The sequence below is a fragment of the Arvicola amphibius genome, chromosome 2 (genome assembly GCF_903992535.2).
Source record: "Arvicola amphibius chromosome 2, mArvAmp1.2, whole genome shotgun sequence".
Classification (NCBI taxonomy): domain Eukaryota; kingdom Metazoa; phylum Chordata; class Mammalia; order Rodentia; family Cricetidae; genus Arvicola; species Arvicola amphibius.
Genome location: NC_052048.2, coordinates 9,420,166 through 9,443,738, shown reverse-complemented (window position 1 = coordinate 9,443,738; position 23,573 = coordinate 9,420,166).

Here is a 23,573-nt window from a genome sequence, read left to right as displayed (position 1 = left end):
AACCTTCACCTGGCGATGGATGGAAATAGAGACAGAGCCCCACATTGGAGCTCCGGACTGAGCTCCTAATGTCCTGATGAGGAGCAGAAGGAGGGAGAACATGAGAAAGAAAGTCAGAACCGTGAGGGGTGCGTTCACCCACAGAGATGGTGGGACAGAACTAACGTGAGATCACCAAGTCCAGTTGGAATGGGACTGATGGAACATCCGACCAAACTGGACTCTCTGAATATGGCTGATGGTGGAGGCTGACTGAGAAGCCAAGGACAATGGTGATGAGCTTGGACTCTATGACAAGGATGGGCTCTGTGTGAGCTTTGTCAGTTTGGTTGCTCACCTTCCTGGACCTGGGGGGAGTTGGGAGGACCTTGGACTTAACATAGTGTAGGGAACCCTGATGGCTCTTTGGCCTGGAGAGGGATGGAGTGGGGGTATGGGTGGAGGGGAGGGGAGGGAAGGGGAGGAGGAGGGGAGGAGATGGAAATTTTTAATAAAAAAATGAGAAAAAACATCATTCTACATGTGGTCATTATGAAGATGAATGTGAGCAATGTCTAATCACTAATGGAATTGAATAAAGCTTTGTAGAACTTATAGAATAATGGGGACTCTAAATTTGGATAGGGTTGTGCCACGCACTATTCCTAAACCTGTATAGAACAGAAGAACAGAAAAGGGGATGGAACCAATGTATGCCAGGCAATGCCCTCATTAGAGTATACTCCATGTAGGCTTCACAGAAGGGGCATCATTTGACCTGAGGGACAGGGTTGGTGGTATGAGAAGTCCTTCTCTATGTGTGTTGCTTTTATAGCTAATGAATAAAGAAACTGCTTTCAGCCAATGACTTGGCAGAGTGGAGCTAGGTAAAGAATCTAAACTGAATGCTAGGAGAAAGAATGCAGTGTCAGGAGACACTATGGAGCCACCAGAGTAGAAAGACACAAGATATTAGCTGGAATCTTGATAAAATATAAAATAATGAAAGTGGGTTAATTCTAGATGTAAGAGCTAGCTAGCAGTAGGCTTAAGTTATTGGCCAAACAATGTTGTAAATAGTATAGTTTCTGTTTGATTATTTTGGGAATGAACAAGTGACTTCATACTACAGGTTTGGAAGGTTGAAGTAACTAAAGTTGCAGAAGTATGAAACCTCTTGGCATGTTTAGGGGAGTGGGTGATTTAATATGACTATAGAATAAGGTATAAGGTTTGATGTAGCAGGAAGGGTAACATGAGGATAGGCAGGGACTAAGAGAGCAACATATGACCTGCCTAGGATATTGGATTTTATCTTTCGAGGTGTTGCTCCAGATTTTTATGCTGGTGCCTGTGTATGTGTGTGTACGCATATGTGTGTGTGTGTGTGTGTGTGTGTGTGTGTGTGTATGTGCACGCATGCAAAAGAAGAAAAAGCTAAAGCATGTTCCATGGACTATAAGCAGAATGTCAGTGAAGCAGGGACCAACTCCAGACATGTTAGAATAAGAAAGCCTGGTTTCTGAAGTACTGCTTGTAAGTTGCCTGATAGAGAGGGGTAGAGTCAGCAGGCATCTTCGTTTGAGCAGCCACAACAAACGTCTATAGACTTAGTAGTTTACAAGCAACAGAAGTTTATTTTCTGTGAGGCTGGAAGCTCACAGTACAGCATGGTGGGCTTCAATGAGGAACCTTTCCTGGGAGGGGCACTGCCTCCTTGTACTGAGTCTTCACGTGGTGAAAATGTGAGATAGCTCTCTGGGCTCCCTGTTGTATGGACACTAATCTCATTCTCATGACCTGAATACCACCAGAGCCCTTTCCAAGTGCCAAATATCATACTGAAGGTTAAGTTTCAATTCATGCATGCTGAGAGACACATATTCACTCCGCTGGAGATAACTTCTGGCTTCTGACTTGATGGAATAAGTTACTTTGCACTTTTCTAGATTTAGGAAAAGTAACATGCCATGGATGTAGAACAAAGACCATGCATGGATGGTGTTCTTCCTGCTATGAAACAGAAATTTTTTAGTTCATACCAATTTGCAGTCGTTTCTGGGTTGTTGTTGGCTCTGTGGCATTGGGCACATCATTAAAGAATTCAGCTCTAATTGGGAGATTCCAATTGAGTTTTGCAGGAATAGATACTGTCATCAAGTTACCTAATGAAATGTCGAACAATTGAGGAGAAATCGGGGTTAATGCTGCTCATTTGTTGGACTCTAATGCTAGTTAGTGCATGTCTGAAATCTAATTTCCCGAGCTGTCATGGTAGACTAATATTTAAAGAAATTCAATTCCAGAGTGATACTCTCTGAAAACCCTAATTAATTAGCCATTTGTCACACCATAAATTCACTATCTGTATTAATATTAGTATATTGTCCCAACATAAATATATCTAAAGAAGTCAACATTGCCTCCAGAGGAGTGGTAAATGAGTCAAGTGTGGGATGTGTGTGTGTTTTTGTGTACATGTGTGTATATACACGTTCATGTGTATATAGATTCATATGTCTGCATGTGAAGGTGACTGTGGAGCTAGAAGACATCTATGACTCCTGGTGTCACATATGAGCAAGGGTCTCTCTCACTGACCCAGAATTCCCCAAGTAGATCAGGCTGATGGACCAGTGATGTCTAGGGACCCACCTGTCTCTGTCTCCTCAGTGCTGGATGAGATGTATATGTTATCATTCCTGACTCCTTTTTTCTAAATACATGGGTTTTTGTGTTAGAACTGAAATCCACCTGCTTGCAAGTCCTCATAAGTTACAAACTAAGCCAGCCCCATAACCTTGATCTATGGTTTAAAAATAGTTTTAGCTTTTGGTATGGCATGAAACTCTAAATATGACACATGTCCTCAGATGAAGATATTCTGATGGAAAAAACACAGAAATTTTCAAAGAACAACAAGAATCATTCTTTAATATTTTCTTGCCCTTTTACTGGGAAATCATAACAGACAAGGTTAAAAAAAAGCAACAAGAGTACGTTTTACACATCTCTACCCAACAAAGCCAACATTTAAAATAAGCCAAAATATAGGAATTTGTCCTGACAGTCTCTGAGTCAGGAGAGACCAGGTAGTGAATTCCTCGTCAAGTATGCCATAGCCAGATAGCGCTTGACTGGAGATAGACCCATTTTAATTGGAACAGGCCCCTGAGGAGAAAGACGGACGTCAGCAAGCAGCTCTCTGGATAAACAGTGGCTGGGAGAGTAGTGAGGCAATCATGTTCTTATTTCATTAATTCTCCTTAAAAATAAACTTACCCTGTATTCTCTGGAACAGGAATATCAGTCCCCATGCTTTCAAGGGAAGTGGATGTGTATGTTATGAATTCATTGTCTGGATGTCTGGAAAATGTTACTGAGCCGGGTAGACATTTATCAATCTCTGCAGTCACAGGGAAGGAGCGTTAAGTGTTGCTGTGCTCAAAGCAAAAGTCTCCCAGCAAAGAGACCTGACATCAGCCACTGTGCCAACTCACCTGCTGTGAGCAGAGAAGAAAGTCCAGGATAACATGGGTCTTTCCCTGTCTGTCGAATGACCACCAGAGAAGCACAGTGTTAATTGGAGTGTATATGTAGTGCTTTTTAAAAAACTTATTTATTCACAAGCATCTGGCCCTTGGCTGTCATCCCATACACTCACTCAGGCACAACACCATCCATCATGACTTGATCTCATGTTTCTGAATGCATAGCCCACTCTGATAGGAAGCATTAGATGCTCTGAAGTTATATTCAGGCATTCACATCATAAATCTACGAATGAGTTATCAGGGAATAAACACGGGGCCAGCGAGATGGCAAAGGCACTTTCTTTTTTTTTAAAATATTTATTTATTATGTATACAATGTTCTGTCTGTGTGTATGCCTGCAGGCCAGAAGAGGGCACCAGACCTCATTACAGATGGTTGTGAGCCATCATGTGGTTGCTGGGAATTGAACTCAGGACCTCTTGGAAGAGCAGGCAATGCTCTTAACCGCTGAGCCATCTTTCCAGCCCGGCAAAGGCACTTTCTGTGCAAGCGTGATCACCTGAGTGTGAACCTTGGCACCCGCGGTGGAACTGACTCCCCAGAGCTGTCCTTGCCACATGTGTTCAGTTGCACTCTGCCCTACTTCATGCACACACACGATTACGATATATTTAAAACTTCAAAATAAATTGAAATAATTTATCATTTCCTTTTGTTTCACTTGCCAAGGATATTCTAAACCTACGTGATGAAATCTGAGACTCTGATATGAAATCTGTAAGAAAGGGTGGGTTGTAGGCTTATACTTTTAGGTTGAATTAGTTCACGTAATACTCTATAATTAGACACTTTGAGCTCTCTTAAAAGGGACACTGTAAACCATCATTTGTTATTAAAAGTTGAAAATCTGCCACTCAGAGCTGATGAACTATGCTTTTCAACTAGTTAACTTTAAAATGTAGATTTATTATGTTGGAGAGATGGCTCAGTGGTTAAGAGCTCTGGCTGCTCTTCCAGAGGTCCTGAGTTCAATTCCCAGCAACTTCACGGTGGCTCACAACCATCTGTAATGGATCTGATGTCCTCTTCTATTTAATGTCCTCTTCTATCACTCAGGAATACATGTAAATAGAGTACTCAGATGCATAAAATACATAAATGAATATTTAAATAAAAAAGATTGTTTTAAAAATTTTAAAAAAACAACAAAAATTTAGATTTTTCTTTTTTTTACTCTATGTGTTTTGCTTCCCCATATATATGCACACAGTGTGAGTGCTGGTACCTGTGGAGGTCAGAAGATGGTGTCAGATCTCCTAGCACTGCAGTTGCATGTGGTTGTTAGCAGCCATGTGGATGCTAAGCAATGAACTTGGGTCCTGTACAAGGGCAACAAATATGCTTAAATGCTGATTTTGTGTGTGAAGTCCTTCTGTATATGTGTGTTCCATCTATTACTTAACAAATAAAGCTTTTCTGATCAGTGGCTTAGCAGAATAGAGAGCTAGGCACGAATTCCAAGCAGATAGAGGAAGAAAGAAGGCGGAGTCAGGAAGAAGCCTTGTAGCTGCTGGAGGAGACAGATGTGTCCAAGAACTTTACTGGTAAACCCTGAGCCTCGTGGTAAAATAGAAAATAATAGAAATAGGTTAATTTAAGATATAAGAGCTAGGTAGCAATATGCGTAAGTGATTGGCCAAGCAGTGTTTTAATTAATACAGTTTTCTGTGTGGTTATTCCATTCTGCGTGGCCAGGAACGAACAAGCAGTCTGCACCAACACCGATTCATCTCTCCAGCCACCAGTTGAATTTTAAAAACCAGTTGATTCTGCTTGTAGAATTAGGTTTTTTCATAGTATCTCATGATACATTATTCAAAATAAGATCTGAGAAGATATGTGAGTTTCTGGTTTGTGAAGTCAAGTGACTTCATTCCCCATGGCTAGGCATCCCTCTCACCATGTATGCTCTAGCTTGTACTCCTTGTAAGCTGTGTTCTTCTTTCCCAACACAGAATACAGCCAAAATATAAGCAACCAAGGGCTAATGTCACCAGAGCATCCTTCTTACATTAATGCAAGAGACATTTCAATGGAGAAGAAATAAATTCACCTTGACTTTACAACTTGACAAATAAGAGAATGAATTGGATAGAATGTGGGGCTGTGAAATAGTTGTGCAACTCTGGTCCCAGGTTCTTAAAATCTTATTTCCTAGAATCGGGAATTAAAACTTATGAAGGTATGTAGCAAATTTTCTTGCTCCCTAGACTGTTCATTTCATGAAATAGATTACATGTATGAAATATTTTGTAGTGCCAGAGGAGGAACACACACACACACATACACACACACATGTTGGCAGAGACTGTTCATTCATTCCTGGCTGCCCAGACTTGAAATAACCACACAGAAATAGTATTAATTAAATCTTTGCTTGGCCTATTAGCTCTAGCTTCTTATTAGCTAGGTCTTATATCTTAAATTAACCCATTTCTATTATTTCATATTTTATCACAAGGCTTGTTGGTTTACCAGCAAGGTTCCCACATGTCTGTGTCCTGTGATGGCTCCATGGCATCTTGTTGACTCTGCCTTCTTTCTAGCAGCATTCATATTAGTTTTCCCACATAGTTCTATTCTGCCCTGTCATAGGCCAAAATAGCTTCTTCATTAACCAATGACATTCACAGTAGACATAACTTTTCAGAATGCAGGGGGAGTCAGTAAGAAGCCATGTAGCTGTCACTGGAGACAGACGCCTCCACTGGAGCCTGCTGAAACTTTGCCAATAGGCCAAAACCTTGTGGTGATGCACAGATTAATGGAGATGGGTTACTTTAGAATATAAGAACCAGCTTATTACACTTAATACACTTAAGCTATCGGCCAAGCAGTGTTGCAATTAATATAGTTTCAGTGTGATCATTTCGAGTCTGGGCATCAGAGAATGAATGAGCAGCCTCCAACATACATACATACATACTTATATACATACATACATACACACACACACGTTAGGCAAGCATTTTTCCACTGAGTTGTATTCTCAGCCTTGGAAACAATGGGTTAAAGTACAGATGATGTTCTAAATATTTGGATTGTGTAAGCATTAATATGTTTTCCAATGGAAATATAGGAATACCTTGATTTTGAGCAAAGGAAAATGAAATTTCAATGTCTTGTACAAGAAACACCAAAGCAATTATTTGTCTGATGAGGACAAATGAACAACCAGCAATATATCTGGCACTATACTTGAACAATCAAGATTATGCTGGGATCTTGGTGCGCCTGTCTTAGGTTCAGAGGATGTGTGAATGGACACACTTGTTATCGTTTTAAATTTACACCATAAATTGCTATATAGAGTACAGACATAAACAGAGACCTCTCAACAGAGAAACCTAAAATGGCTGAAAGACACTTAAGGGAATGCTCAACATCCTTAGTCATCAGAGAAATGCAAATAGAAACAACTCTGAGGTTCCATTAAGATCAAAAACACTGATGACAGCTTATGCTAGAGAGGTTGTTGGGAAAAGGGAACACTTCTGCATTGCTGGTGGGAATGCAAACTGGTACAGCTATCTTAAGATCTAACAATAACAGTGTAGCTGAATTTCATAATGTAAGGTCTTTGCGACTGTAGCAGGAAGGAGTTGAAGGGACAAGGAGGGACAATAACTCCCCCTTCTTCTGACAGAACTGTTTGACTGTTAATGACACATGAGTCCTATAGAACTTCCTGCACTCAAGAGTGTGATTCCCATGTTTGCCATCTCTACAGGCTCTGCGCCAGCTCATTCCCTTTTCATTTCTCCCCTGGACTCTGTACAGCCCATGAGCCAATGCAAACTCATATTTCCTTTGCATATGATGTATATCTTACATAAACACTTCCTTTCAAAGGACCTCATCCTATGTCTGGTTGATTCTTTTAAGCCTGTGAGTCTCAGCTGAGGGAAATCCTCTGAGACATGGTATCTTCTCTCTCTAGAAAGCTCTATGGGTCCTTTAGAAAGGGTATGAGTTCCTCTTTTGTTCTCATCACCAAGGGTGTAACACTCAGTGTCATTACTTTACTGCACCCTGCCCTTTTTGAGAAGAGGTCTATTTCAGTTTTCACATTCCATGAACACAACCCAGTATTACTGCCTTAGTAGTTGCTCATAAAAACTCCCTGTGAAGCCTGGCATTTTCTATGAGTGTCTCCTCCACAGGACCATTAGAGTCAACTGTACTTCATCTGTGTGTCTCCTCCACAGGACCATGAGAGCCAACTGCACTTCCACTTTGCCTTTTCCCAAGACATAAAGTTCAGAAAAATCCCCCATTCCATTTTTACTGCCATTCTTCTCTACACTAAGTCTAACCATTTCATCTCTCTGCCTTCATTTATCTACCATTTTTTCTCATTAATCTTGGCAAATATGGAACACAGAAGGAATTTAAAGACTGAAAGGATTATTTTGTGCTACAGATTGGGAGATATGTTCCATCATGGCGGAGAAATTTTGTGAGTAGCAGCGGGGAGCAACTGGTCACATTTCATTCACACTGCAAAGAGATATGCTGGTTCCATCCTGTTCTCACTGTTTGTTTTCATTCAGTCTAGGTCTTCAGCCCATAGGATGGTGTTGCCCACATTCATGGTAGATCTTCCCACCACTGACATACTCCAAAGTGGGTCTCTTCGGGGAATCCAATCCCTCTGTCCTAATTACCTTCTGATAACCTGTAAGGTGCACTCAGAATAAATTTCAGTATCTAGTTTACAACTTATACCTTTGGTCTGGGCCTCTGTCTGTTTTCCTGTTCTTCCCATCCATCCTTACACATCCACACACATCTGTGACACACTTACAGACCTACTTGTGGTTTCCTGTAATTTTAATGTTTTAAACTTTTATACACACACACACACACACACACACACACACACACACTTTTTGCCTAATGAGTAGGTTTTGTTGTTATTGCTATATTTACAGCATTAGCAGAAGGAATTCATAGAATTTCATGAAGTAAGTAAAATAAAGCAGGTTTTAAATAGCTGTTGATAATTATAAATACGATTAATGTAATCAAGACTGACTTCAAAATTGATGAGACCTAGGATGAAATGAAAATAGAGATGATTTGGTTCAAAATTAGGTAAGATTTTGAAAGAGCAACAGTAGTTCATGGGAACTAGCTCATGACCATTCTATTTGTGGACAGAATTTGTGTGTAGAGGCTGGATAGCCTTGGACCTGTTCCTGACCACGTCTCTCCAAAATGCTGAAGTGTTCTTCATTAGATGGCTAAGAAAATGGTTGGGCATACATTTTAATCACTGAAAACATTATCTTTCTGAGTGGTTTGATATACATCTGCTTTTTTTGAACTAAAGCACTGAACTAATGCTTTTAGAAAAGGATTAGGTGTTATCTCATGAATGGTCACTGTCAGTCTGCAGGTATATGCTTGGCTATTTGAGATGCCTTTCTTCCAACATCCTCTTCACCCAGTTGGTTCTGTGTTCTCTTGAAGCATTGTTCCTTCTCTCATGGAGAAGATTTCTTCTAGCTGATCCTTCTTACTGGTGAGGACCTTTGATGTCCTAGAGAGGGCAACTCTGCTGCCAACAGCATACTATCCCCATTGGCTTTTCCTACTCATTTTACAAAAGAGCAAACAGAATCTGGGAAAGTCACATAGGAAATCAATGTTTTCTGATAACATGTGTTCCCAGTTCCCTTTCCTAATGATCTAGCTCATGTACACACTGCTCTAACCTGATCATAGTCACTTACTGTGTAGCATGCTTAGTACTGGCCAGTCTCACCATCTCCCTTGAGGTCTATCTAGAACTCACATGTATCTGACCTTGATCTTGGATATTATAAGGATGTATGACCCAGTGCATGCTACATACTTGTGTTTATATCTCTATGACTGAGAGTGAAACATAAGTCAAAATGACTCATTTAAGTATCTGTGACAAGCGGGGCAATGGTGGCGAATGTCTTTAATCCTAGCTCTTGGGAGGCAGAGGCAGGTGGATCTCCGTGAGTTAGGGGCCAGCCTGGTTTATAGGAGCTAGTTCCAGGACAGCAAGGCCAGCCTGGTCTATAGGAGCTAGTTCCAGAACAGCAAGGGCTGTTACATAGAAGAACCCTGTCTCAAAAAAAATCTTTGACAAACTGTCACTAAATATGGAAGCTTCCTAGGAAGCTTGAAGATGACATTAGCATTTCTTATGAAACTTTATTGGTTGCAATGCTGATGTCCTTGGTGTCATGAGGGAATGGCTTCAGGGGTAAAATGACCATCTTAATTGCAACATACACTTTCAAAACACTTGGCAGTTTGTATACCAGAATCACACTCATCATTTTTAATATTAATTTATATTTTGAGAATTTCAATATGATTACTCTATTGACCTCCCAACTCTTCTCTGTGTATCCTCACTCCCCAAATTCAATTGCTCTTATTCTTTAGTTATTATTCTTATACGTATATGTATTGATAAATAAAATTTGCTGAGTTGATTTAATATTGTGTTTTGAGCTAATTGCTTGGGATTGGACAACCTATCAAGGGACTTATCCCAGGAGAGGACTGATTCAGAGAGATCCATCTCTCAACAGGTATTAATTGCCTGTAACTCTTCATCAAACTTTGTGAGACTTCCCCCATTCTCTATGACATGTCAGTTGGTGTTTTTGTAGTTCAGATTTGTTCAGGCAGCCATACTACTGACATTTGGTGGGTGAATAAAGCTTTCCATCACATACGGAAGATACAGTCTTGCAGTTGATGTCCTGGTCCTGTGGCTTTTACAATCTTCCCACTGTCTTTTCTGTGACGGTTCCTGCACCTTAGGTAGAGGAGTTGTGCTATAGATGAGCACCCCACAGCCACTTAGTCTTTGCAGTTTGTCTGGTTATAACTTTCTTTAACAGTCTCCGTTTAATAAGGGGTGAAGCTATACTTAATCTAAAGGTTTTGTGATGGGATATTTATGCCTTTTTGTTTCATTGTCCATATTAACATAGAGAGCATCAAGGTAGAGGCTAACACCCCGCATCGTAACATAAGAAAAGATGCAGAGAAGACAAAACTGCCTGTTGGAATGTATTACTTTCTGAGATAAACCAAGAAGAACATTTTTCATTGCTTAATTGGTTTAATTAATTCAAAATCTGACAATTATTAGAAGGTGTTTTAAAAATGTGCTTAGGGATTGAAACTTCAGACAGAATGGGGAAGTATCTGGTTAGACAAGCTTCATAGTAATCATGATCCTGTGTAGTTAACTCTGAGAGACTGCTTTGCAAAACCAGATGTTGATTTCCCATCAACTGTAGCATGCTTCATGGTGATACAGAACTTAATGTGGGATTAAATTAGAAACCTGCCTTGTGGATAGGTGCATCTTTAATGTCTTAGGGAGAAGCTGTGAGGAAATGAAGTCAGTCTGCTTTAGGCACACTCAAGGGAATTTCTTATTTTAAATAAATTTACTTTTTATCTGATCCATGTAAATTGTATATATCAATGAGACACCATGCAGTGTTTTAACACATGTATAGATTGTATAGTGTTTAAATCATGTTAAACATATGTTTCCTCAAACATGTATCATTTCTGTGTAGTCATAACCCTCACAATTTATTTTTCTGGTTTTGGTTGCATGCGTTCATATGTGTATGTGTGTGTGTGTGTGCACGCACACACCTGCGTGGTGTTATTTTTCAGATCCCCTCCATTGTGATCTTTGATATAGTAGCTCCCATTGGCCTGTAGCTCACCAAGCAGACCAGGTTGGCCCGGGATCTGCCTGCTTCTGCTTCCCCATCACTGGGATTACAAACACATGCCTCTGTGGCCGGCTTTTGTTGTGGGCTCTGAGGATCTACTCCAGGTCCTCATGCTTGCCTTGTACATACTTTCCTGACTGAGCCATCACCCCAGGTCCCTATTATTCCTCTTTCTAGAAATGTTCACTCCATCATTTCCTATGGTCATCCTTGGTACAGTGGCACACCAGAGCTTCTTGCTGCTTCAATTCAAACACAAGACCCATGAACCTGAATCGCATCTCTCCTTGTACACAACTCCCTCTTGTCCTTTGGTCATCGCTATTCTTTTCTCAGCTTCTACGAAGTTAACATTTTGAGATTTGGCATATGGTTGAGGTCTCACTGAATTTGCCATTGCATGCCTGCTGTAATTCTCTTAGTATCACAATCTCTTTTTCAGTCCATGTTGTCCTTAACGACAGTGTGTCATTCCTTCTTGTGGCCAAATAATATTCTACCATGTATGTACAATTGCTGAATATGTCTTCATAGATCTTTCTCAGCCCTGTGCCCCATCATGAACCAAGAGAGGAACACTACAACCAAACTATAAGGAAAAGTGTGAAGTTGAGACCAACATACCCAATAAATGATCTCCTGCTGTGTCTACAAGGTCTACATTGCCTAACATTGCCTGGATGGGTACTTTTTCAGAGACAGCAATGTGCCTTCTGTTTCAACCACTCGGCTTTTGTTTCTCCATTGTAATGTGGGTATTGCACTGGAGATCGTAAATAGATGTTCGGTTTTAGCTCTCCAAGACGAGCACATTTATTCTATCTAGCCACAGATTCATTGACCCTGGAGCAGCTTACGGTTTGCCATGGTGAAGAGGATGAGGTAACAGCTTCTGACTTGAAGAAGTAGAGTTTTCTAGTGTCTTGAGTTTCCTGTCGGCATGTCAACATGCCTCCAGGAAGAAGAGGAGAGGAGACGTGGTAGATTCAGCCTAGTGAAATGTGCCTTCGGTTTCCCCTCCTCAGGCTGCACTCAAAAGCATAAGAGAAAAAAACAAATGAAAGCAAAGGAAGCCAAACCTAGGCTTTTGTTTCTTTCCCAGTAGAGATGGAGCTTGCCAATCACCTCTTGCATGACCTTATGAGGTAAATGTTCTTGTTCCTGTTTTAAATGCTGTGTTAAATAGAAGGAGGAAATGACTCAAGGGCACAAGATGGCACAAAATCCAGATTGGAGCACAGTGAGTTTTTATTTCTCTATATTTTTTTGAGAGAGGGAGAATGCATGTGTACATGTAAAAGTATTACATCTCTGAGTGTGTGTGCAGAGGCCAGAGGCCAAAATTAGTGTCATTCCCCTGTCCACCTTGTTTATGTGTTTGATACAGGGTCTCTCACTCATTTAGATGTCACCAAAAAGACTGACCTGGCTGCCTAGAAAGCTACAGGAAGCCTTTTGTCTGCCTCTCCAAGCATATGCCACTACCCCTGGCTTTTTTTTTTTTTACATAGGTTCTGATGCTGACTTGGGTCTTCATGCTTGCACAAGTACTTTACTGACAGAAGAGTCTCTTCATAAGCAGGATGCTTTGCCGTCAGGAGCCACATTACCACAAACATAAAGTGTGGACAATGGTACCTGCTTTATTCCCATTCGGTGGCAGGGGTGAGCTTATTTAAGTATGATGATTCTGATTTTCCTTAAAAGCACAGAGGCAATAAATTTGTTTAAAAGTCAATTAAAATGACAAAATGATGGAGAGGGGCATTGTCTATGTTAACACTCCATGACTTGGGACATTGTCTATGTTAATACTCCATGACTTGGGACATTGTCTATATTAACAACACTCCATCATTTGGAGAGTCTAGTCTATTTCAGACAAACAGAAGCCTGTTAACTCATTATTAACATTTAGTTTCATCATGTTAACAGTTTGTGCTGGACAGTATATATGCACCATCCTGGTTCCATACACAAGATGATAAAATTCTCCAGTGTGCACGTGATTTGTCCAAAATTGAGAGACTTTCCTAAAAGGCGAAAGCAGAAACGTTTGTCTGGCCCCCGTTGCCACACGGTCTGGAAAGAAACCAAAGTCCTCATAACTGGGACAGTAAATGATGGGTGAAAGTGACAATATCTTGGTGGAGAGGAGCAAAGCCATGTGGGATGTGCAGAGAAATGTGTGGTGCCATTGTTAGAAGCCAGCTGAGAAGCAGGGTTGCAGCTCTGATTAGTCACATCAAATTGTGACATTTGCTGGTTATAATAAAGAGGATGCCTTTAAAAAAATCCATTAATACAACCCCCTAAATGGATTTTTGACTTGTGTTACACAATTTCTATAAGTTAATTGATATAAATGTTGATATCTAATCAGTTTTTCAGAGTTAATTTCATAACCCTTCACCCCCTCTCTGTCTTTCTCTCTCTCCTTAATTCTATTTATTGAATAAAATTATAGATATGGCATCCAAGCATCTGCATACACCTGTTATCCCAGCACTTGAAGGCTGAGGCAGGATGACTGCCACAAGTTTGAGGCCAATCTGACCTACAGAGTAGGAATCTATCTCAAAGAACAAGGAGGAGGAGAAAAAAGAGGAAGAGGAGGCAGCAAACAAAGCTCATCCAGATACCCCTCCCCCTTGCTTCTCAGTCCAGAACCCATGCACTGAAAATCAGCTCCATCACTCATTGTCCAACTACCACATGATGCTAATTGTTTTTCTAAACTCCAGCGGCTTATGACAGCTGCTCATTTGCCTGGGGACACTTTGGCGGGGCAATTAACATTTCTTGAACAGCTACACAGTTAAACTGGTAACACTATACATTTATGAGCAAAAGCAAGCCTTGTGCTAGAGACACCAAGTCTGCCAAACAATAAATATAAGAGAACCAAACCATCAAGTTTTAAAGTTGATATCAGAAATATCTCTTCGGTGTTTAAATAAACTGCAAAATACCAAGGTTTGAATATGTGTAAATAAAGAGCTAAGTACCTCAAAGTGAAAATGAACCTATGAACAACACAAGGTTTATATTTCAGTGGATGGCAAGATAAGATTACACCGAAGCACAGAATACATCTATATAAAAGGAGGCTGGTTCCCCGGACAGTGATGAAGTATTTACAGCATCTCTAAGGGAAAAGTTGACATATAAATAAAACACCCTCCTGGAAGGCCTTTGAAGATTGCTTCGTTGTTGCAGTTATGTTCTCTGGAATGCTGAGGAAATTGGGTAAAGTATAAACACTGATAATACTTGAAAAATTAAAGCCATAGATTAGGTGACCACTTATGATCGTCAGTGCTTATAAAGCTGTTCAAGATGTCAGCATGAGAGGTCTTCAGGTGGCACCACTGAGCACAAAAGCACAAACTCCACGGAGACACACAAGCCCTGAGTGGCATTGGCAATCTCTGCCTTTAATTGAAATCTTACAAACTTTGAATATTCTATGAAACTAGTTCAACTAATATTGCCACTTAAAGCACACACAGAAACTGTTCAATCCTGTGAATACAAAGATGAACATTTTAGAGCTATTTCACTTCTTGTCATTTTAACAGACTTTGTAACAAATTTAGCACCTCCGTGCTTATGGGGAAAATTAGAATTATCATCCTTAAACAGCTTCCTACCTGATACCTAATGGGCACAAAGTTCAAGGTCTCTAGTTTCTGCTACACTATTGACACTGGATCCTCCCTGGGGCTCCTTTTAGACATCCTGTTGTCCTATGTCGTGGAGATTCTGCAGCTTTAGATCTTCAGGACTGGCTCACCTTATCCTGTTAGCAGCAAGGGGTGGGGTAGTTCTCCCGCTCTCATGCCCTTGGGTTCATCCACACCTACGCCACCAGAGCCAGCTCTATTGTGTTGCCCAGCCAAGGTGCAGGGGCCACTCCCGTGACTGCTGCAGCTGAGGAGAGGCAGGGCTTGTTGTCCTGCATTTGCAACCTCAAGGCCAGCTCTTCCACCTGCCACAGGAGGCAAGGGGCAGGCTTCTGTCCCTCGCCCATGCCTCCTCTCACAGTCCTTCAGGGCCAGTTCACCCACACCCCTGGCCACAGGGTCACTCCTCTCTTACAGTCCAGGCAAGGCACAGGACCTGCTCTTTCAAGTAATTTAGCTAGTGAGGGGCAGGATCAGTTCTTCCTAGTGGTATAGCCATTGAGGGGTGGGCCCAACTCTGTTCATCCCTGTCCTCTCTGCCTTTAGTGGTAACAGGAACCACAGACATCAATATATCAATGGCTGCAACAGGGCCATGGGCCTAGACATGGCCCTTGGCAGCAGCCCAGGCCTAGATATCATTATGGGATTCCCCTCTGTATGTTGTAAATAGGTTTTATTACCATTGGTTAACAAAGAAGTTGCTTTCGGCCTATGACAGTACAGAATAGGGGAAGGTAGAAATTACAAGCAGAGCTAGAGGAGAAAAGAAGGCAGAGTCAGAGAGATGCATGTAGCCGCCGCAGGGGAAAGATGGTAGAACCTTGCCAATAGGCCACAACCTCATGGTGAAGCACCGATTAATAGAGATGGGTTAAAGATGTAAGAGTTAGCTAGAAATACATGTAAGCTAATAGGCCAAGCAGTATTGTAATTAATATAGCTTCTGAGTGATTATTTCGGATCTGGGTGGCTGAGAAATGAATGAGCAGCCTCTGCCTACGCATTACAATGGCCCCGGATAGCAAGCCACCCATCTCAGCCTGCTCCTCATTGCCTTCACCTCTTCAGATCTGTCTCTCTCCACTGGACACGAATAATTCTTTCTCTCTCTTCCACACCCTACCGTATATTTGTTCACCATAATAGGACCTGTGTTTTCTCCTCCCCATCCAGGGAAGACAGCCCCAGATGGACTGTGTGGATCTTCTCCTGATCAGTCTTAATCCCATTTTATGCTTAGAAAATATTTTATTTCCAAGTATGGCCGATTGCATACCAGACAAATACTCTACCCTTGGGTTAAGGCCCCAACCATCACCCTCTTTTCCATTGCTATGTTCTGGACTCCTGGAATAGTGTCTAAGAGTGGGGAACGAACCAATGCTCGTTTAATTAATCGATCAGTAATCCACTGTTTGATTACATTGACATGAAAGACAAAGGGGAAATATTTGACCATGTGTATCATAAACATTCCCAACCAAAGTGTATTCATTCAATGCTAAATGAAAAAGATCAAGACTAATCACACTAGCAAAAAGTCCCGTTTTCCTTGGATATATTTCATATTATGCTAGAGAATATATGTAAGGAAGGAAATTGTTTTTGATACAGGGTTTCTCTGCATACCCCTGACTATCCTGGAATTCTCTCTGTTGAATGGGCTGGCCTCTAACTCAGAGATCTACCTGCCTCTGCCTCCTAAGCCTGGGATTAAAGGTGTGTGCAGCACCACACCTGGCAGGAAGGACAATTTTACATGGACATGAATATTTTGGAAATGCCCAAATATATCCTGATTTAAAATGAACTTTGATGGAGAGAGGAAAAAAGTCTGAAGCCAACTAAATGCTTCCTTATCACAAATTCCATTAAGATAGCTAGCTGGGCCTTTGACAGAAGCATAAGGCCACGGGAATTTTAATCAAGTCCTTTCTGAACTTAAAGAAGAAAACACAGACTTGGTTATTCAGCATGTTAAGTGATACTGTTCATACATGAACAAGAAGGTAGTGACAAAGCTGTCAGCACTGAGCATCTCCAGACACCGCCACTCAGGAATATATAAAGAGATGAATATTGTCTCAAAATATAGTTACAAAAGGGCATTTGAGGTAGGGCTGGTGAAGTGGGTGAAGGAAGAGCTGACAATCCTGATGACTTGGCTTTGGTGGATCTAGAGCATCAACTCCTGCAAGTTGTCCTCTCCTGCTTCATGCATGTCTTATGATGTGCATTCATGTGCGTGCACACACACATACACACACATGTGAGTAAATAAGTGTACATCTTTTAAAGGCATCAGAAGTACACTATGTAAGTGGTAAGGATAAATTAATATATATATGAATATAAGAACACTATATAATATTAAGAAGTTGTAACTATATTCCAGAAAGGTTTAAAGAGGTATTGGAGGGCTTTGTCACTCACCCCAAAAGTTTTATATGTTGAGTTTTTGCCCTTAACTGTTGATGCTATTTTACAGATGGTTATGAACGGCCATCTAAGTGCTGGGAATTGAACCCAGGTCATTTTTAAGAGCAAGTGCTCATAACTGTCAAGACATCTTTCCAGTTTCTCCACCTTTTGAAACACGGCCACTTCCTGAACCTTTAACATACAGATTTGACTTGATTGACTGGCCCGTGAGTTCCAGGGATGTGCTTACCTCCCAGTGCTGGCGTTATAGTTGTGTAGTGAGACACCTGTCTTTTACTCAGGTGCTGGGGTTCCAAACACACATCCTTGTACTTGTACAAGAAGCATTTTACTAACAGTGCCATCTTTCCAGTCCTGGCAACCATATTCACATGAGAGAGGCCAGCCTATCCTGAGAGTAGAGAGCAGAAGATAGAGTCAAGTCCATAGTGTAAGCATGGCTTCTATTCTACTCTACATCCTGGACCACCACTCCTGCTCTGCAGATTTTTCAGGGCTTAATTAATTGCTTGAAGCACCAGCTATAGTTAACGCTACTTTCTTGAGGTGCTGTTCTTCAGGGATCAGGTGGTAAATGGGACTCTGATGGGAAGCCACAGACCGTGAGCTCATTCCTTCCTTTGATTCCAAGGTCTTCAGAGACATGTTGAGATGTGCATTACACATAACCCATCAAATCCCTGGACCACCATCTCTTCTCCACTGTGAAAGATCAGGTAAGAATAACTGACAGTTCCAGAATTCCCATTCTGACCAGGATAGCATGATTTCAGTTCCCATTGGCAAAATGAATCCTACCATTTCTTTTCTAATTTATTTAATCCAACTGTAGAGTCTCAGATGGAAACATCCACCTGGAAAAGGTCAGGTTATCTACCAACATCTTCAGGGCTGGGGTGTTGGAGATAGAAGGGATGAATTTTGCTTTTGCCATGCTCTGACATGCAAAGGGGTTTGGTAAAGCATCAGGGGGAATTCTAGACATAAAAAGGGAGTGGAAAAAAGCGAAGGGTCGCTGACTTATTGAAGGAACAAACTGCCTTCAAACCTTTCAACTCTATGACATTATCAACCTTATGGAGCGGTAGGGTCTCACTTTACATCCCTCCAAACAGACAAATGATAAATTGTATTAACACTTCTTTGTACTTCAACACTGACCCATTCAAAGTAAGTTTATTATCCTCTTTAGCAGTTGGCCAACCCCGAATAAAGATAAGTTAAATGACTTCCCTGTGGTCTGGCAGGGAATGTGGTTGGATACATTTAGTTAGTTTTAGAGATATTTCCTACTTATTTCAATCTGCCAATACACGTCTGTCTTATGAAAAGAAAAAGGTTTTGGCAACAATGCAAGCAAATTGAAGGTGAATAAAGTATTATTTTTCTCTCTGAGGAACTCTTTATGTTGCTAGGGCTGCTCTCAGGAAAACTGAAGTTTCAGAGATAAGGGGAGTGGTGGATTTGGTCAGAATGGGCTGTACAAGGGAGTAAGAGTTAAGTTATCACTGACTGGCGAAATACAAGGTCGGGCTTCACACAGGTTCCTCTGTTGAGTGGGAAGGTACCTGGCAAACTTATTGGCGTATTTCCACTCTAATAAACCAGCACCATCTGTGGAAACAAAGCCATCATTACCGGCCTTTACCAGATGGATTGTATGTTTCTTAGCAGACACCTGTTCATAGCATTTAGTGACTCCAGGGTTTAAAATGTATCTGTACCCAAATTTTGAGGCTAGGTATTGGATTTAAACATCAGAAAACAGTGGTAGTTTTAGAGAGAAAATATAATAAAATTACTCCAAGTTTATGCTTTTTGAATCTGAGATCATGAAAAGCATACATTTGGAAAAAAAAAACAGTGTGATTTCAGAATACAGCTTCTTAGTGAAGCGGTTCTAACTGGTAGGACAGTGCTGTGGTTATGTCTTGCTCTGGGCTCATAAGTTATGATTCAGGGACATCAGAAGAGGGCATCAGACATCCTGGACCTGGTGAGCTGCATGATGTTGGCACTTAGACCCAAGCTCCACTTTTCTGTTGTATGCAGAATAAGCATGGTATGCGTTGAGCCATCTCTCCAGTCTTCCTTTTCAAAAGGCTTATGTTTAGAGAGTGTGGATTTGTGCATGTGAATGCAGCGTTTTGGGTTCTAAAAGCTAACATCATACTGGAATGTGTGAACTTGCTTAGTGTAAAGAGACCTAGATAGAGTACAATCCTCCCATATTGTTTGGCAGTGGCTGAGCTCATGGAAAATGTAGATTACACAGGTCAGAGTCCAACATTTAAGAGAGAAGTAAGGAATCTAAAAAAAACTGCAAGGGGCTGAATCTTCCAAAGTGCCAGGCTACATATAGATGGCCAATAGGATGCTTCTTCAGCTTGATCCACTCTGTAGTCCACACTTCAGAAGGACAGTTTGAGTTCAGGGTTCGTCACACTGACTTTTAACTGGCAACCATCTTCAAAAAAAAAAAAAAAAAAAAAAGCAGAGTCTGTTTGTCCTTTTGTGAGAAATCACAAGAAGCTGGGAAAAGCATGGAGATCTCTGATGCAGGGCTGGCCATGCTAACTTAATACATGCTGCGAAAAAGAAGTCATGCAGGCAGCCTCACCTCGGTCAAGGGAAATTGGGTGTCTGAAATGATATATACAAAATGGGATGGCGTGCACAGGGCATCTTTGATCTATGCATCCAAGGCTCTGAAACTCTGGGCATACTATCAAATTGTAATGCTATATATAATCTGGAGAACACATAAACAGAATATTTCCTTTTTATTACCATTTTGACTTACTTTCTCTTAACATATAAATACTAAGAACATTTTCTTGGCCTCAAAGTTTATAACACTAAATGCCCTAGATGTTTCAAGTGTAAATTAACATCTAATGGAATCCTAAAAGCCCAATTTAAGCTCACAGAATTCTACTCTGGGCTGTAGTAATAGAAACTATAATGTTTCCAATTACCTTCTAAGTTTAGTGTCTTGTGCACCAGAGGTTTAAAGGCCATTGCCTTTTATGTGCATATTTAGCTTTTGTTAGTTTTAGCCCATTACTAAATTTTGCAAAAAGAAGAAGAAAAAAAAGACTTAGAAGTATCATGTGACCTAGAAGATTTCATCATTGGAAGGAAGCATTATTAGACAAGACAGATTTAGAAAATAATACCAGGAAACATGAAATGAGAACAATTGAGAGCAAAGATGACCTATATACTAAGGTAATTGGTACTAAAACTATTGTTCGGTTTTTTATTCATGTCTATATAGACTTCATGAGAATATATATATATATATATATATATATATATATATATATATCATGGCTACTCAAGGATGAAGGTATAATTTGTGTTACTTATCACAGTCCCCCAGAGAAACCATCTAAAGCTGCTGATTTACTTATTGCTGTCATTGGGCATTTTTCTCTCCCCTTATTCCCTTACTCTTACCTCCCTACCTTTCTTTTCTGTCTCTCCTCTCCCCCTCTCCCTTTCCCTTCTTCATACTTTCTCTGCACTCCCCTGACTGTGTTCTTCACTGCTCCCTTCCCTCTCTCCCTTCCTCTCTATCCCTCTCTCCCTCCCTCTCCCTCTCTCTCTTCACTCTCATTCTCCCTGACCTGTAGTGATATTTTATTTGTGTTTTAACAAATAAAGTTTGCCTGAAGATCAGACCTCAGAGCTAAGCCACTAGAGGCCAGGCAGTGGTGGAGCACACTTTTAATCCAAGGACTCAGGGTACAGACATCCATCAGTCCTCTGTTAGTTCAAGGCCACTCTGGGCTACCTAAGATTAAATCTGTCTAAAAGAGAAAGAGAGCTCACACAAAGGAGATCCCAGCACTTGGGATCACAGGCCTTTAATCCCAGCACTAGGGAGGTGGAGACAGGAGTGATATGGCAGGGCGGGGAGAGGAATACAAGGCAGAAGAAGACAGGAACTCAGTGAAGTCTGAGGAAGCAGTCTCAGATGCAGTCAGAGGAGGCAGTATGAGGACAGGATTGCCCCTTTGGTCTGAGCACTGGTAGAAGTAAGAACTCTCTATTGGCTGGCCACTATGCTTCTCTGATCCTTCTGCTATCACCCCCTAATATCTGACTCCATGTTTTTAGTATTAAGACCAATTAGAATCCATGCTACACTGCCTCTCCCTTTCTCACTCTTTTTCCCCCACTCCCTCTCTTTTCGCTACTCCCTGTGCTCCCCAACTCCTCTCCCTGAACCCCCCACTCCTATCTAAATGAAGTTTGTTAACATTTGCTTCATTTATGTTAGGAATGTGGGGAGGGTCTGTGTTTCTGAGAGTTTTTCTCTTTGTCTTGCTTCTCCCAGTCCTCTCAGGCATACATTTAATAATGTGCTACCCTAGAAACAGAAGCTGTGAAGGGTGTTCGCCGTTTTCACTTATCCTCTGGTGGGTGGGGGTGGTAGTCGGTTCAGATTGGAGGAATATTTTCCTATACTGGCTGAGAGAGTTCTCAGGTGAAAGTGGTTTGGCTCTGGGATTTTCCTTCTGAAAGATCTAAGTTTGGAAATAAATATAAAACTATCCCATTTGTTTCTGTGCTGCCTTTAGTAAATCATAGTTCTCTAAAATTATTAGTTATTTTGTTTGCCAAACTCATTGTCATGAAGCTCTTAGCAGGAGGCTGAGCTGCAGCTCTCAAGCCATCTGGATGGACGTGGAGCCCCCAATGTATGTACTCAAGGATAATCAGGGGGATGGAGGCAGCCCCTTTGTAGTAAGAATGCCCTCAGGTGGCACTGATGTATGGTAATGCTTATGACCTGTGGCTGAGAGAAGGGTTAGCACCAGCCGGTAACTCAGTCAGAAGGTAGAGGCAGGAGAGCCACAGCTCAGACCCTTCTTCAGTTACAAATAAGATTGAAATCAGCATGAGCTCCTTGAGACCTTCACTTAAATCTGCCCGCAAAGGTGTTTTGTTGACTGTCTATTTTGAGATTGGTATATTCCAGAGACAGGTCTCAAGCTCGAGCATTTATTAGAATCTTTCTTTAGGTCAGTGTTATTTTCTTTAGGCAATTGAAAACACATTGTGGCACACATTCCGGTTATTTTGTGGCATCCATTCTTTAGCGAGATTGACTTTGGGCCTCACTGTTGACCCTTTGAAGATAGCCTGTGTTTTATCTTGGCAAGTTAGCGATTTGATGCTTTGCTTTGGGTGGTAAGTGATTTCAGTACTAACTAACTCAAGTGCTCTTTTTATTAAGTATACGTGAGGACACAGTATTTCTCTGGCAATGAAAAAATTCTCTATGTTTAATTTTATGATATTGAATTTGAGACTGTGAAAAGCAGAAGTCTTGATTCATTTGTACAGAACAGCACGTCTTGTCTTTCAAGCTGTCTCTCACTTTTTTTCCACACCCTCTCCTCTTTTTGAGATTGATGATGGGGCAGACACAAGTTAAACAATCTTCAAAAGAGGAGAAACTTGAAATTTCCATGCTTCTCTTTACTTCCTAATGCACTGGCTCCTGCTGGTTCCCAGCCACTACTGCACAGCGCAGGCCTATGTGAGGAGCAAAGGAACGTACCTTAGCTCGCCTTCTAGAGATGGTTGCTGCAGCCCGGCTGCTTGGTTTAAACTCACCAGCAGTGCTTTTTGTTATCAAGAGTTACAAGCTCACTACAAATGTGTTGAGGAAGCTTTCCCAAGTAGACTTGTAAAAGGTATCCCACCTCGGGCTACTCCCATGCTTGGCACACGCTTGACCAACTAGCTGTGCTGTGTCTCTAAACTAATATTATACATATTTCCACCTCACATTTTTGTGTAGAGATTTGGTCACATCTGAATTTCCCTTGCTGTGGCAGGCCTATTAAAGATAATACAATGCTCATTTTTGAAATCAGGAAGCAGATAGAATTAAATTCTTTCACAGCCGAGAATCTGGGCCTAGAGAGAATAATGACTTCTCCGGTCCACAGCGCTTTTTTTGCAAACCTGTTTCTAATTTAGTTTCCAAACGTTCATATTCATATTCTGGCTGTCTGTTGTTTCCTGATAGGCATCACATGTTGCAGTATACAGAGTGAGGTTTGCGTTCTCTAGACAGCATTCACTAAGTTCTAAGACCCAGCAACAGCTCAGGAAACACATCCAGGCAATGTGACCA